The following is a 16221-nucleotide window of genomic DNA, read 5'->3' as shown; positions in this document are numbered from 1 at the left end:
TACGTTAGTCAAAAGCCATTTAACGTGCTGTCCTGTGATCGCTGGGCCGTGAGCGAACGTGACGCTTGAGCGTCTCGCCTACGGCTGAGCGATCGTTACGCAACCAGCGTACCCGTACGGTACTTCTTAAGTAAACAGCGTACAGTGTTCTTAGACTTCATAAAGGGTTGTTTATACGACAAAGGAATTTAGCATTGTCAATATCTACCATGTATAATACAAGTGCACAGTCTGGAACCTGATCCTTAGAGGAAGGAGTGGGCCCTCAGGCAGTGGGGCCAACCGGTGGTATCCCTGGTACCCCTGTGGGCCAGTGCGACCCTGACTATGCTTACAGGATAACACAGTTCCGCCCCTCGGGCCACATGTGGAGATATGATTGAAACATGTACAACTCTGCATCACCCATCACCTATTGTGTGCATTTCCTGTAATCAGGGCTGGCAACAGGAATCTTGGAGCCCGGTACACTGATATCTCTGTCTTTCAGACCGCTGCTGTGCTGCACCCTTTCTCCTGGACTGGTCTGCCCACAGCCTGCCTGTTCCTCAAAGGAGGATGTGACACCACAGCAGGCAGGGACAAACAGGGAAGGGCGGGTGGGCGGTGCCGAGTGTAGCGTTGTGCGTCACACTGCACATCACAGGTCAAACACAGGGACTGCCGGGACCCGGGGGTTACGGTTTCCACTGCTACTGTACTATTAAACTAATTTCTCTAACGTCCTAAGTGGATGCTGGGGACTCCGTCAGGACCATGGGGTTTAGCGGCTCCGCAGGAGACAGGGCACAATAATAAAAGCTTTAGGATCAGGTGGTGTGCACTGGCTCCTCCCCCTATGACCCTCCTCCAAGCCTCAGTTAGATCTTTGTGCCCGGCCGAGAAGGGTGCAATCTAGGTGGCTCTCCTGAGCTGCTTAGAATAAAAGTTTAAGTTAGGTTTTTTATTTTCAGTGAGTCCTGCTGGCAACAGGCTCACTGCTACGAGGGACTTAGGGGAGAGAAGTAAACTCACCTGCGTGCAGGATGGATTTGCTTCTTAGGCTACTGGACACCATTAGCTCCAGAGGGAGTCGGAACACAGGTCTCACCCTGGGGTTCGTCCCGGAGCCGTGCCGCCGACCCCCCTTGCAGATGCCGAAGTTGAAGAGGTCCAGAGGTCCAGAAACAGGCGGCAGAAGACTTTCAGTCTTCATAAGGTAGCGCACAGCACTGCAGCTGTGCGCCATTGTTGTCAGCACACTTCATACCAGCGGTCACTGAGGGTGCAGGGCGCTGGGGGGGGCGCCCTGGGCAGCAATGTATTATACCTTTTTTATGGCTAAAATACATCACATATAGCCCTTGAGGCTATATGGATGTATTTAACCCCTGCCAGATCTCACAAACTCCGGGAGAAGAGCCCGCCGTTTTAGGGGGCGGGGCCTATTCTCCTCAGCACACGGCGCCATTTTCCTGCTCAGCTCTGCTGTGAGGAAGGCTCCCAGGCTCTCCCCTGCACTGCACTACAGAAACAGGGTTAAAACAGAGAGGGGGGGCACTTATTTGGCGATATGATTACATATGTGAAAATGCTATAAGGGAAAACACTTGTATAAGGGGTTGTCCCTGTATAATTATAGCATTTTTGGTGTGTGCTGGCAAACTCTCCCTCTGTCTCCCCAAAGGGCTAGTGGGGTCCTGTCCTCTATCAGAGCATTCCCTGTGTGTGTGCTGTGTGTCGGTACGTGTGTGTCGACATGTAGGAGGACGATGTTGGTGAGGAGGCGGAGCAAATTGCCTGTATTGGTAATGTCACTCTCTAGGGAGTCGACACCGGAATGGATGGCTTATTTAGGAATTACGTGATAATGTCAACACGATGCAAGGTCGGTTGACGACATGAGACGGCCGGCAAACAAATTAGTACCTGTCCAGGCGTCTCAGACACCGTCAGGGGCTTGTAAAAACGCCCATTTACCTCAGTTGGTCGACACAGACACGGACACTGACTTCAGTGTCGACGGTGAAGAAACAAACGTATTTTCCTTTTGGGCCACACGTTACATGTTAAGGGCAATGAAGGAGGTGTTACATATTTCTGATACTACAAGTACCACAAATAAGGGTATTATGTAGGGTGGGAATAATCTACTTGTAGTTTTTCCTGAATCAGATAAATTAAAGTGTGTGATGATACGTGGGTTTCCTCCGATAGAAAATTATTGGAGGTATACCCTTTCCCGCCAGAAGTGAGGGCGAGTTGGGAAACACACCTTAGGGTGGATAAGGCGCTCACACGCTTATAAAAACAAGTGGCGTTACCGTCTCCAGATACGGCCGCCCTCAAGGAGCCAGCTGATAGGAAGCTGAAAAATATCCTAAAAAGTATATACACACATACTGGTGTTATACTACGACCAGCAATCGCCTCAGCCTGGATGTGCAGCGCTGGGGGGGCTTGGTCGGATTTCCTGACTGAAAATATTGATACCCTTGACAGGAACAATATTTTATTGACTATAGAGCATTTTAAGGATGCATTTCTATATATGCGAGATGCGCAGAGGGATATTTGCATTCTGGCATCAAGAGTAGATGTGATGTCCATATCTGCCAGACGATGTTTATAGACACGACAGTGGTCAGGTGATGCAGATTCCAGACGGCACATGGAAGTATTGCCGTATAAAGGGGCGGTCCATCGGACCTGGTGGCCATGGCAACAGCTGGAAAATCCACTTTTGTTACCCCAAGTCACATCTCAGCAGAAAAGGACACAGTCTTTTCAGTCTCAGTCCTTTCGTACCCATAAAGGCAGGCGGGCAAAAGGCCAGTCATATCTGCCCAGGGTTAGAGGAAAGGGAAGAAGACTGCAGCAGGCAGCCCATTCCCAGGAACAGAAGTCCTCCACAGCTTCTGCCAAGTCCGCAGCATGACGCTGGGGCCATACAAGCGGACTCAGGTGCGGTGGGGGGTCATCTCAAGAGTTTCAGCACGCAGTGGGCTCACTCGCAAGTGGACTCCTGGATCCTACACGTAGTATCCCAGGTGTACATTGGAAATTCGAGACGTCTTCCCCTCACAAGTTCCTGAAGTCTGCTTTACCAACGTCTCCCTCCGACAGGGAGGCAGTATTGGGAAAAAATTCACAGGCTGTATTCCCAGCAGGTGATAATCAAAGTACCCCTCCTACAACAAGGGAAGGGGTATTATTCCACACTATATTGTGGTACTGAAGCCAAACGGCTCGGTGAGATCTAAAAGATTTGAACAATTACATACAAGGGTTCAAATCAAGATGGAGTCACTCAGAGCAGTGATAGCGAACCAGGACGATATGGTGTCACTGGATATCAGGGACGCTTACCTACATGTCCAAATTTTGCCCTTCTCACCAAGGGTATCTCAGGTTCGTGGTACAGAACTGTCACTATCAGTTCAGACGCTGCCGTTTGGATTGTCCACGGCACCCCGGGTCTTTACCATGGTAATGGCCGAAATGATGATTCTTCCTAAAAGAAATATGGACGCTTTCCTGATAAGGGCAAGGTCCAGAGAACAGTTGGCGGTCGGAGTAGCACTATCTCAAGTAGTTCTACGACAGCACGAGTGGATTCTAAATATTCCAAAATCGCAGCTTTTTCCGACGACACGTGTAATGTTCCTAGGAATGATTCTGTACACAGTCCAGAAAAGGATGTTTTCTCCCGGAGAAGAAGGCCAGGGAGTTATCCGAGCTAGTCAGGAACCTCCTAAAACCAGGAAAAGTATCAGTGCATCATTGCACAAGGGTCCTGTGAAAAATGGTGGTTTCTTACAAAGCGATCCCATTCGGTAGATTTCACGCAAGAACCTTTCAGTGGAATCTGCTGGGAAAATGGTCCGGATCGCATCTTCAGATGCATCAGCGGATAACCCTGTCTCCAAGGACAAGGGTGTTTTCTTCTGCGGTGGCTGCAGAGTGCTCATCTATGAAAGGGCCGCAGATTCGACATTCAGGACTGGGTCCTGGTGACCACGGATGCCAGCCTGAGTGGCTGGGGAGCAGTCACACAAGGAAAAAATTTCCAGGGAGTGTGATCAAGTCTGGAGACTTCTCTCCACATAAATATACTGGAGCTAAGGGCAATTTACAAGGCTCTAAGCTTAGCAAGACCTCTGCTTCAAGGTCAGCCGGTATTGATCCAGTGGGACAACATCACGGCAGTCGCCCACGTAAACAGACAGGGCGGCACATGAAGCAGGAGGGAAATGGCAGAAACTGCAAGGATTCTTCGCTGGGCGAAAAATCATGTGATAACACTCTCAGCAGTGTTAATTCCGGGAGTGGAAAACTGGGAAGCAGACTTCCTCAGCAGGCATAACCTCCACCAGGGAGAGTGGGGACTTCAGCGGGAAGTCTTCCACATGATTGTAAACCGTTGGGAAAAACCAAAGGTGGACATGATGGCGTCCCGCCTGAACAAAAAACTAGACAGATATTGCGCCAGGTCAAGGGACCCTCAGGCAATAGCGGTGGACGCTCTGGTAACACTGTGGGTGTACCAGTCAGGGTATGTGTTCCCTCCTATGCATCTCATACCAAAAGTACTGAGAATCATAAGAAGGAGATGAGTAAGAACGATACTCGTGGTTCCGGATGGGTCAAGAAGGACTTGGTACCCGGAACTTCAAGAGATGCTCACGGAAGAACCGGGGCCTCTACCTTTAAGAGAGGACCTGCTCCAGCAGGGGCCTTGTCTGTTCCAAGACTTACCGCGGCTGCGTTTGACGGCATGGCAGTTGAACGCCGGATCCTGAAAGGGCATTCCAGATGAAGTCATCCCTATCCTGGTCGAAGCCAGGAAGGATGTAACCGCAAAACATTTTCACCGCATTTGGCGAAAATATGTTGCGTGGTGTGAGGCCAAGAAGGTCCCTACAGAGGAATTCCAACTGGGTCGTTTCCTACATTTCCTGAAAACAGGACTGTCTATGGGCCTAAAATTAGGGTCCATTAAGGTTCAAATTTTGACCCTGTCGAATTTCTTCCAAAAAGAACTGGCTTCAGTGCCTGAAGTTCAGACGTTTGTAAAAGGGGTACTGCATATACAGCCTCCTTTTGTGCCCCCAGTGGCACCTTGGGATCTCAATGTTGTTTTGAGTTTCCTAAAGTCACATTGGTTTGATCCACTCACCACTGTGGAATTAAAATATTTCACATGGAAGGTGAAGATTCTATTAGCCCTGGCTTCAGCCAGGCGTGTGTCAGAATGGGCGGCTTTATCATATAAAAGCCCTTACTTAATTTTTCATTCTGACAGGGCAGAATTGAGGACTCGTCCTCAATTTCTCCTTAAGGTGTTTTCTGTTTTTCACATGAACCAACCTATTGTGGTACCTGCGGCTACTAGGGACTTGGAGGACTCCAAGTTACTTGACGTTGTCAGGGCCCTGAAAATATATGTTTCCAGGACGACTGGAGTCAGAAAATCTGACTCGCTGTTTAGCCTGTATGCACCCAACAAGATGGGTGTTCCTGCTTCTAAGCAGACGATTGCTCGCTGGATTTGTAGTACAATTCAGTTTGCACATTCTGTGGCAGGCTTGCCACAGCCAAAATCAGTAAAAGCCCATTCCACAAGGAAGTGGGCTCATCTTGGGCGGCTGCCCGAGGGGTCTCGGCTTTACAACTTTGCCGAGCTGCTACTTGGTCAGGGGCACACCCTGACTGAGGAGGACCTGGAGTTCTCTCATTCGGTGCTGCAGAGTCATCCGCACTCTCCCGCCCGTTTGGGAGCTTTGGTATAATCCCCATGGTCCTGACGGAGTCCCCAGCATCCACTTAGGACGTTAGAGAAAATAAGAATTTACTTACCGATAATTCTATTTCTCGTAGTCCGTAGTGGATGCTGGGCGCCCATCCCAAGTGCGGATTGTCTGCAATACTTGTACATAGTTATTGTTACAAAAATCGGGTTATTCTTGTTGTGAGCCATCTTTTCAGAGGCTCCTTCGTTGTTATCATACTGTTAACTGGGTTCAGATCACAGGTTATACGGTGTGATTGGTGTGGCTGGTATGAGTCTTACCCGGGATTCAATATCCTTCCTTATTATGCACGCTCGTCCGGGCACAGTATCCTAACTGAGGCTTGGAGGAGGGTCATAGGGGGAGGAGCCAGTGCACACCACCTGATCCTAAAGCTTTTATTATTGTGCCCTGTCTCCTGCGGAGCCGCTAAACCCCATGGTCCTGACGGAGTCCCCAGCATCCACTACGGACTACGAGAAATAGAATTATCGGTAAGTAAATTCTTATTTTTTACATGCATCCAGGTGTGCGTGCCCCCGCGTAATATGTTTTTACTGTAAATGTAAAAGTATTATTACATTATGCTGCTAGTGCCCCTTACACCTTGGGCCATGCTTGCCGACACTCCCGCATTCTGCGGGAGTCTCCCGTTTTACCGATCTGTACCCCGGTGCCCCGCATAGTCCTCCCAATCCCCCGGAATTCCGCAGCCCCATTTTAAAATCCGGCCGCGCATGCGCGAGTCCGGCCGCAATGTGGGCGGAGCTTGGCAGGAGAGTCACATCCGATCAGCCCACTAGAGCCTGTGAGGGGCCAGCCACCATGGAGAGCATTTACAACACAGCTCCCTCTCCAGACGCCGAGGAAACAGCGGCGGATCCCTCCCCCTCTCTCCTCTCATGTTGGCAGCTGCAGGACATCCAGGAGGCGGAGTGATGGCTGGGGGAGCTTACGCGGAAGCAGCTCTGATCTATGGGGGAGTTTGACGGCCCGGGGCAGCTGGGAGCTCAGAGGAGAGGCTGAAGAAGGAGGAGGAATGGCCGGTCCTAAGGTCAGTGTATGTGGCTCTACATCAGCAGCTCCATAGGCTGCCACTGTGTGTAGGCTGCCACTGTCCTGTGTAGTGTAGTGTGGTGTGCTTGTGGGCTTTCACTGACCAGTAGGGGGGGGGGGGGCTGGCATTGACCTCTGTGTGTATGTGTGTGACCTCTTTGTGTGTGCACTGACCCCTGTGTGTGTGGTGTAAGTGACCTATGTGTGTATGTGTGTGCGTGTGATGACACTGACCCCTGTTTATGTGTATGTGTGTGGGATGGCACTGACCCCTGTGTGTGTGTAGGTGTCCACTGTGTGTATGTGTTTGCGTGGGATGACACTGACCCCTGTGTGTGTATATGTGTGTGTAGGTGACCTCTGTGTGTATGTGTGTGCGTGGGCTGGCACTGACCCCTGTGTGTGTGTAGGTGACCTCTGTGTGTATGTGTGTGCGTGGGCTGGCACTGACCCCTGTGTGTGTGTAGGTGACCTCTGTGTGTATGTGTGTGCGTGTGCTGGCACTGACCAATGTGTGTGTGTGTGTGTGTGTGTGTGTGTGTGTGTGTGTGTGTGTGTGTGTGTAGGTAACCTCTGTGTGTATGTCTGTGCGTGGGCTGGCACTGACCTGTGTGTGTGTGTGTGTGTGTGTGTGTGTGTGTGTGAGACCTCTGTGTATGTGTGTGCGTGTGAAGACACTGACCCCTGTGTATGTGTATGTGTGTGGGATGGCACTGACCCCTGTGTGTGTGTAGGTGTCCACTGTGTGTATGTGTTTGCGTGGGATGACACTGACCCCTGTGTGTGTATATGTGTGTGTAGGTGACCTCTGTGTGTATGTGTGTGCGTGTGCTGGCACTGACCAATGTGTGTGTGTGTGTGTGTGTGTAGGTGACCCCTGTGTTTGTATGTGTGCGTGTACGGTGGCACTTACCCGTGTGTGTAGGTGACCTCTGTTTGTTTGTGTGTAGGGTGGCACTGACCCCTGTGTGTGTAGGTGACCTCTGTTTGTATCAGCTTTGCCTACCCTCCAGCGGAAGGCTCCCGGATTTTGCATGAGCCTCCCGCTGCCCCGCAAATCTTCTTCAGCACTGCCCTGTGAAAGTGTGGATTGCGCATGCGCCAGTCCAGAAGTGCCGAGGGCGGTGTCTGCATGGGCCATGTCACGGCATGTGACGTCATTTTACTTAAATGCTAGCCACCCCGGGGTTTGTGTAGCGGTGGCCGCATAACAGTGAGCAGAGCCAGGAGAGGCTGTCTGCATGCATGGCAGAAGCGGCAATGGCAGTTTCGCCAGCGGTGGCCACATCAGCAGCAGCACAGCAGTGGCGGCCTGTTTAAAATGTAAGGTAAACCCGCTTCAAGGATTGGATGCATGGTGCCTGGGCTAGGGAGGGCGGGGCTTGGCTTAAGAAAAAACAATAAAGTGGGTGCTGAGTGTAAACTCAGTTTTTACTGACAAATCCCTTACTGTACTGCACAACCACCTGCAAGCCCAAGCTGTCAGACAGTCATCCTAGGGGGAGCATTTCCAGTGTTATAGTATAGGGTCAGCGTTGCAGAGGGTCAGCGTTGCAGGTATAGGGTCAGCTGTATAGGTATAGGGTCAGCGTTATAGGTATAGGGTCAGCCGTATAAGATTGTGTCAGTGTTATAGGGATAGGGATAGGATATTAGGGTTGATTTAGCGTTTTGATTTAAGATATTAAGGTTAGGGGTTATGGTAAGGGAGAGGTTTGGAATGACGGATGGGTTAGGGTATTAGGTCCAGGGACAGGGTGTTAGGGTTAATGTTTATGGTTAGGATACTAGGGTGAGGGTTAGGATAGGGATGGTCTACGTCATTGTTTAGGCCTGTCATGTGTTACCAGGTCTATTGTAGAAGCTTGATTTAAACGCTGCCCCCTGAAAATCCATGTTTTAAGGATAGTCTTGCTTGAGCACAGGTGATTTTATAGGTTGTTTTTTAGAGCAAATGTGATGTCACGCCCTGTTTTCAAGCATGGATGTCCCTAAACATGGCTTGTTAAGTCACTCCCTGCATCCATTTTATGTGAAATTGCTTTTCAATGGTTGTGTAGACAGATATGATGTTTACATTTTAAATGCAGTTTTATTTTTTTAATTATTATTATTATTATTATTATTATTATTATTACCAGTTATTTATATAGCGCACACACATTCCGCAGCGCTTTGCAGAGAATATTTGGCCATTCACATCAGTCCCTGCCCCAGTGGAGCTTACACTCTATATTCCCTACCACATGTACACACACACACACACACACACACACACACATACACACACACACACACACACACACACACACACACACATTCAATCTAGGGTAAACTTTATTGGGATCCAATTAACGGAGAGCCTAATTAAATATACCACCAGCAAACCGGAAGTACCCTGAGGATACCCAAGCAATGGGAGAATATGCAAACTCCACACAGTTAGGGCCATGGTAGGATTTAAACCCATGACTTCAGTGCCATGATCCAGCAATGGTAACCATTACATAGTCTGTGGTGCTCATTTTGGGTGTTGTATGGCATTGTTTAAGCTTATCATGTGTTAGCAGATTTGTTGTAAAAACTAGATTTACTGTAAATGCTGCCCCCTTAAAATCCATTTTTCAAGGTTATTGTGTCCCATATGGAGGCAACCATTTTGGGTGAGACAAAAATATTGATACCCCCATAGGTGGAGCTAGACACGCCCTTTGGGTGGAGCATAACACGCTGCATTCTGCTTACACCTACAATCTCCCTGAAACTAGTTTTCAAAAGTAGGCAAGTATGCCTTGGGCCCCTCAAAGCCTCGGGGCGCGGTGTGGGGGTACCCTTTGTACCCCCCTGTCGCCAGGCCTGCCTGTAATGTGTACCTCCACTGTTTTGGACAGAATCGGTATGAAATCCCGACTGTTGGTAACCCGTCGGTCGAAATACCGATGCCGGAATCCAGAGTTTGAGAGCAGCATGTCTGCTCGCCATGCTTCGGGCCCGGTGGCACCCACACTAATCTATTCCCCCTCGCGTGGACCACCACCCAAGTGTAGATTTCGACCGCCAGCATTTCAATGGATGTCTGGATTCCGACAGTTGGGAAATTAACTGCGTCCCGTTTGCACATCTCATCTCCCAGCACAGCACCCGTTCCAATGCGGCCACGGTCCCCGTCCCCGATGGCAATCCAAAACAGGCACATTGCCATGTCAGGAAGCCTGTAAGGGTCCAATGCCGGGTCGCACCCGTGAAGGACCCGTTTCCAATTCCCGGGTGCGACCCGTCATTGCGATGTGAAATAGGTAACATATAGTTTACTCTCCCCAACTTGATGTATATGGTAACATAATTTATTCCAAGAGCTGGCACAGGTCTCCCCACACAATGCCGGACATTACATCGGGTAAAAGTTACCATCAGTCATTTGGAACATTTTCTCTCCGCTGCCACAAACAGCCAAATCTCTGTCAAATCCTGAAACTTCGCAGCCGTTTATAAATATCTAATAAACGTTCCAGGGATTCCCCCATTAAATACACGGCCTGAAGTTTTGCACACTATGTTTATTTAGCATCCCAGAAAAAGAAAATCTACATAATTAATTCATAAAGACATTCCAATTTAAACACAAGGAAATATTTTTTGGGCGAAATAAGAAAGAACATTTATATCAGGGGGTGGGGAGTGGGGGGGGGGATTTAATTTTGTGGATCTACAGCAAAACCTGAAATAGACCAGAGATTCCTATGTAAATAGAATGGGTAGAAAAAGTTAAATATTTTTGCCAAAATATTTTTTAGAATAATACTTTGTTGCCAGCCAGCGTAGACTGTTTCTGCAGCACCGCGCTCATGGTATAATAATTGTACACTTTATGGAAAAGCTACGAACCAGTGCTTTGTTTATTTCCTGGCTGAAGGCAGTTTTTTTGATCCTAAAATGCTTTTAATCTTTAGGGAATGTGTGTGTTAGTGCTGCTGAGAGGGACTGCTGGCCTTGTCATTACAAGAAAGTTCTCCAGTTGCAGCCAGGATAGGAGGGGTTGCTCTGGGAAGGCAGGGCTTGATGTGTAGAGAGAGACATGGAGGAGGAAGGAGCACATAGGTGTTCAGTCACAAGAAGAGGCGGAGCTCTTACTTACTGATCCTGCTGCTGCTACACTGTAACTGAATCCCAATGTGGCTGCACTTTTTTTTTTTCAGTGCCAAAGCTCCTGCCTGTTGCTCCATCTCTCCCCCCCCTCATCCATTTCCTCTCCTTAGCAAGCCAGTGACTCACTGCAACAACTGAGTGTTTCATTTAGGAGTCTGCTAACACAATTCATCTTATTTTCGTGTTCTTTTCACATATAAAAGCTGCTTCTCTCACCCCCCTCTCGCTATTTGCTGAAGTCACTGCATTTCCTCTCTGGGATCCTGTCCCCTCCCCAAGTCTGCGTCCTGGGATAAGAATTCTGCACTCTGGTGAGTACATATATTTTTTCTGTAAGTAAAATTGTCTGTGTACTGTAGATCAGTCAGATCTGCCCGTCCACACAGGCTCCTCAGCTATAATTATATGGTATATGTTTGCTGGTAAAAGACCATTAATGTCACAGAAATGACAAAGGTTTGTATGTAACTCAGCTGAGAGTCTGCAAGCTCAGGAATGCAGTTTAATACATCCCCCTTTAGTGTTTCCTTACAAAAGTCTGTGTTTTGCTCATTGTCATAATGGTGATACATGATTGTAGTCTTGGATTGCGTTACAAATAGTTTATACCCTCTTGAGTCAAAGATTGTTTTCATGTATTATTAGCATGTAATGCAAATATTGCGCCTGTACATGTAATAAACATGTACGCTGACGAATACAATGTGCTGCGGAGCCTGCATCGCTTGTTGGTGTTCGTTTTCTTTATTTTATCCACTTTATGGTCTTAGATGCAAATGTAGATTAAAGGTATTTACGTAACAATGCCAAATGTGTTGCCTGTTCTGTAATGTAAACTCTGGCTCAAAAGTTGCAGTAGAATGTCATGTAATGGTGTACTGTTGGGACTTGTAGTTCCACAACAGCCGGAGAAGGACAGGTCATATACTGTAAGTTTGTTGTAGAATGGCAGTAATAAGGTCACTTATACTATGTTTGCAGGGTTTGAGGCATATACTATTTACAGTATAGTATGGTATTAACTGTCTCTTATTTCCTAGGATAGTTGTTATCAAAAGAATATGTGTGCAATAGATAGAAAGAAAGTTTATATATATATATATATATATATATATATATATATATATATATACGCACACACATAAGGAAACATTTTCTTTATAATAAATACGTGTAGCTTCTGAGATTACATAATAGGTAGACAGTAGTCTTCAAGAGCATGCTGGGATATGTTGTTCAGCAACAGCTGTAGAGCCAATGACCTGCATTACGCACATCTTATTATAGGAGACATTCTTCTTCCTCCTCTGAACTGTTTCCTGTGTTTTATAGATTGACAGATACCATACCAGCAGCATGTACTGTACATATTGTTGATGTGGGCAAATACAAGTTTCTCACTCACTGCTTCTAATACATCCTCCTCATTGGACTTAGGACGTAGAAAGGATGAAACAATAAAGGCACCTTATAAACACTACGAGTACAAAGGGTGTTCATTGTTTAAAACTGAGATTAATGTTTTAATTAAGCTTACTGTTTAGACTACAGCTGGTTCCTATGCTGCATCTCTATCTATCTATCTATCTATCTATCTATCTATCTATCTATCTATCTATCTATCTATCTAGTTATTTGAAGTGCAGAGTAATGATTTTAGGGCCAGATGTACTAATAGGCCCTACACACTGTCCGATCCGCCGCCAAGCTGCCCAACGCCGGATACGGCCGACGGGCGACCCGGCGGCGGGGGAGCAGTGACGTGGGGAGTGAAGTTTCTTCACTCCCCCCGTCACACGGCTCCATAGAACTGCAGGCAAATATGGACGAGATCGTCCATATTGGCCTGCATGCACAGCCGACGGGGCATCAGCGATGAGCGAGCACGGGGCCCCGCATCGTTCATCGCTGGTGCCTCCACACTAAAAGATATGAATGGTATCTTGGGGGTAATTCCAAGTTGATCGCAGCAGGAATTTTTTTTAGCAATTGGGCAAAACCATGTGCACTGCAGGGGAGGCAGATATAACATTTGTAGAGACAGTTAGATTTGGGTGGGTTATTTTGTTTCTGTGCAGGGTAAATACTGACTGCTTTATTTTTACACTGCAAATTAGATTGCAGATTGAACATGGCCCACCCAAATCTAACTCTCTCTGCACATATTATTTCTCTATCGTCCTAGTGGATGCTGGGGTTCCTGAAAGGACCATGGGGAATAGCGGCTCCGCAGGAGACAGGGCACAAAAGTAAAGCTTTCCGATCAGGTGGTGTGCACTGGCTCCTCCCCCTATGACCCTCCTCCAAGCCAGTTAGATTTTTGTGCCCGGCCGAGAAGGGTGCAATCTAGGTGGCTCTCCTAAAGAGCTGCTTAGAAAAGTTTAGCTTAGGTTTTTTATTTTACAGTGAGTCCTGCTGGCAACAGGATCACTGCAACGAGGGACTTAGGGGAGAAGAAGTGAACTCACCTGCGTGCAGGATGGATTGGCTTCTTGGCTACTGGACATCAGCTCCAGAGGGACGATCACAGGTACAGCCTGGATGGTCACCGGAGCCTTGCCGCCGGCCCCCTTGCAGATGCTGAAGTAAGAAGAGGTCCAGAATCGGCGGCAGAAGACTCCTCAGTCTTCTAAAGGTAGCGCACAGCACTGCAACTGTGCGCCATTTTCCTCTCAGCACACTTCACACGGCAGTCACTGAGGGTGCAGGGCGCTGGGAGGGGGGCGCCCTGGGAGGCAAATGAATACCTATTTTGGCTAAAAATACCTCACATATAGCCTCCGGAGGCTATATGGAGATATTTAACCCCTGCCAGAATCCGTTAAGAGCGGGAGACGAGGCCGCCGAAAAAGGGGCGGGGCCTATCTCCTCAGCACACAGCGCCATTTTCCCTCACAGAAAGGCTGGAGGGAAGGCTCCCAGGCTCTCCCCTGCACTGCACTACAGAAACAGGGTTAAAACAGAGAGGGGGGGCACTAAATTGGCGTTAGAAATATATAAAAAAGATGCTATAAGGGAAAACACTTATATAAGGTTGTCCCTATATAATTATAGCGTTTTTGGTGTGTGCTGGTAAACTCTCCCTCTGTCTCTCCAAAGGGCTAGTGGGTCCTGTCCTCTATCAGAGCATTCCCTGTGTGTGTGCTGTGTGTCGGTACGTGTGTGTCGACATGTATGAGGACGATGTTGGTGAGGAGGCGGAGCAATTGCCTGTAATGGTGATGTCACTCTCTAGGGAGTCGACACCGGAATGGATGGCTTATTTAGGGAATTACGTGATAATGTCAACACGCTCCAAGGTCGGTTGACGACATGAGACGGCCGATAAACAATTAGTACCGGTCCAGACGTCTCAGAAACACCGTCAGGGGTTTTTAAAACGCCCGTTTACTTTAGTCGGTCGACACAGACACAGACACGGACACTGAATCCAGTGTCGACGGTGAATAAACAAACGTATTCCTTATTAGGGCCACACGTTAAAGGCAATGAAGGAGGTGTTACATATTTCTGATACTACAAGTACCACAAAAGAGGGTATTATGTGGGATGTGAAAAAACTACCGTAGTTTTTCCTGAATCAGATAAATTAAATAAAGTGTGTGATAATGCGTGGGTTCCCCCCGATAGAAAATTATGGGCGGTATACCCTTTCCCGCCAGAAGTTAGGGCGCGTTGGGAAACACCCCTTAGGGTGGATAAGGCGCTCACACGCTTATCAAAACAAGTGGCGGTACCGTCTATAGATAGGGCCGTCCTCAAGGACCAGCTGACAGGAGGCTGGAAAATATCATAAAAAGTATATACACACATACTGGTGTTATACTGCGACCAGCGATCGCCTCAGCCTGGATGTGCAGAGCTGGGGTGGCTTGGTCGGATTCCCTGACTAAAAATATTGATACCCTTGACAGGGACAGTATTTTATTGACTATAGAGCATTTAAAGGATGCATTTCTATATATGCGAGATGCACAGAGGGATATTTGCACTCTGGCATCAAGAGTAAATGCGATGTCCATATCTGCCAGAAGCTGTTATGGACACGACAGTGGTCAGGTGATGCAGATTCCAAACGGCACAAAGGTGTATTGCCGTATAAAGGAAGAGGAGTTATTTGGGGTCGGTCCATCGGACCTGGTGGCCACGGCAACTGCTGGAAAATCCGCCGTTTTTACCCTAAGTCACATCTCTGCAGAAAAAGACACCGTCTTTTCAGCCTCAGTCCTTTCGTCCCTATAAGATCATATCTGCCCAGGGATAGAGGAAAGGGAAGAAGACTGCAGCAGGCAGCCCATTCCCAGGAACAGAAGCGTTCCACCGCTTCTGACAAGTTCTCAGCATGGCGCTGAGACCGTACAGGACCCCTGGATCCTACAAGTAGTATCCCAGGGGTACAGATTGGAATGTCGAGACGTTTCCCCTTCGCAGGCTCCTGAAGTCTGCTTTACCAAGGTCTCCCTCCGACAAGGAGGCAGTATGGGAAAAAATTCACAAGCTGTATTCCCAGCAGGTGATGATTAAATTACCCCTCCTACTACAAGAAAAGGGGTATTATTCCACACTATATTGTGGTACTGAAGCCAGAAGGCTAGGTGAGACTTATTCTAAAAAATTTTTTTGAACACTTAGGTTCAAATCAAGATGGAGTCACTCAGAGCAGTGATAACGAACCAGGAAGAAGGGGACTATATAGTGTCCCGGGACATCAGGGATGCTTACCTCTATGTCCCAAATTTGCCCTTCTCACTAAGGGTACCTCAGGTTCGTGGTGCAGAACTGTCACTATCAGTTTCAGACGCTGCCTTTTGGATTGTCCACGGCACCCCGGGTCTTTACCAAGGTAATGGCCGAAATGATGATTCTTCTTCGAAGAAAGGGCGTCTTAATTATCCCTTACTTGGACGATCCCCTGATAAGGGCATAGTCCAGGGAACAGTTGGAGGTCGGAGTAGCACTATCTCGGATACTGCTACAACAGCACGGGTGGATTCTAAATATTCCAAAATCGCAGCTGATCCCGACGACACGTCTGCTGTGCCTAGGGATGATTCTGGACACAGTCCAGAAAAAGGTGTTTCTCCCGGAAGAGAAAGCCAGGGAGTTATCCGAGCTAGTCAGGAACCTCCTAAAAACAGTGCATCATTGCACAAGGGTCCTGGTAAAAATGGTGGCTTCCTACGAAGCAATCCCATTCGGCAGATTTCACGCAAGAACTTTTCAGTGGGATCTGCTGGACAAATGGTCC

At 48.0% G+C, this 16221-nt stretch overlaps 1 protein-coding gene across 3 annotated transcripts in view; it reads left to right on the top strand.

Annotated features, from left to right (window-relative positions):
* The window catches only part of TSPAN9 (tetraspanin 9), a 704002-nt gene that overhangs the window by 33646 nt on the left and 654135 nt on the right, over window positions 1-16221 (top strand). For 2 of the 3 annotated variants that reach the window (XM_063928461.1, XM_063928462.1), the window contains exon 1: window positions 10937-11284. The exons of the other annotated variant lie outside the window; for it this stretch is intronic. The gene's annotated coding sequence lies outside the window, so the exon portion shown is untranslated. Of the gene's footprint in view, window positions 1-10936; window positions 11285-16221 lie in introns of those variants that run through there. 3 annotated transcript variants of the gene reach the window in all.

The sequence above is a fragment of the Pseudophryne corroboree genome, chromosome 6 (assembly GCF_028390025.1).
Source record: "Pseudophryne corroboree isolate aPseCor3 chromosome 6, aPseCor3.hap2, whole genome shotgun sequence".
Lineage (NCBI taxonomy): Eukaryota > Metazoa > Chordata > Amphibia > Anura > Myobatrachidae > Pseudophryne > Pseudophryne corroboree.
Note: the sequence above shows the minus strand (reverse complement) of the source record. Positions and strands in the feature narration are given on the sequence as shown.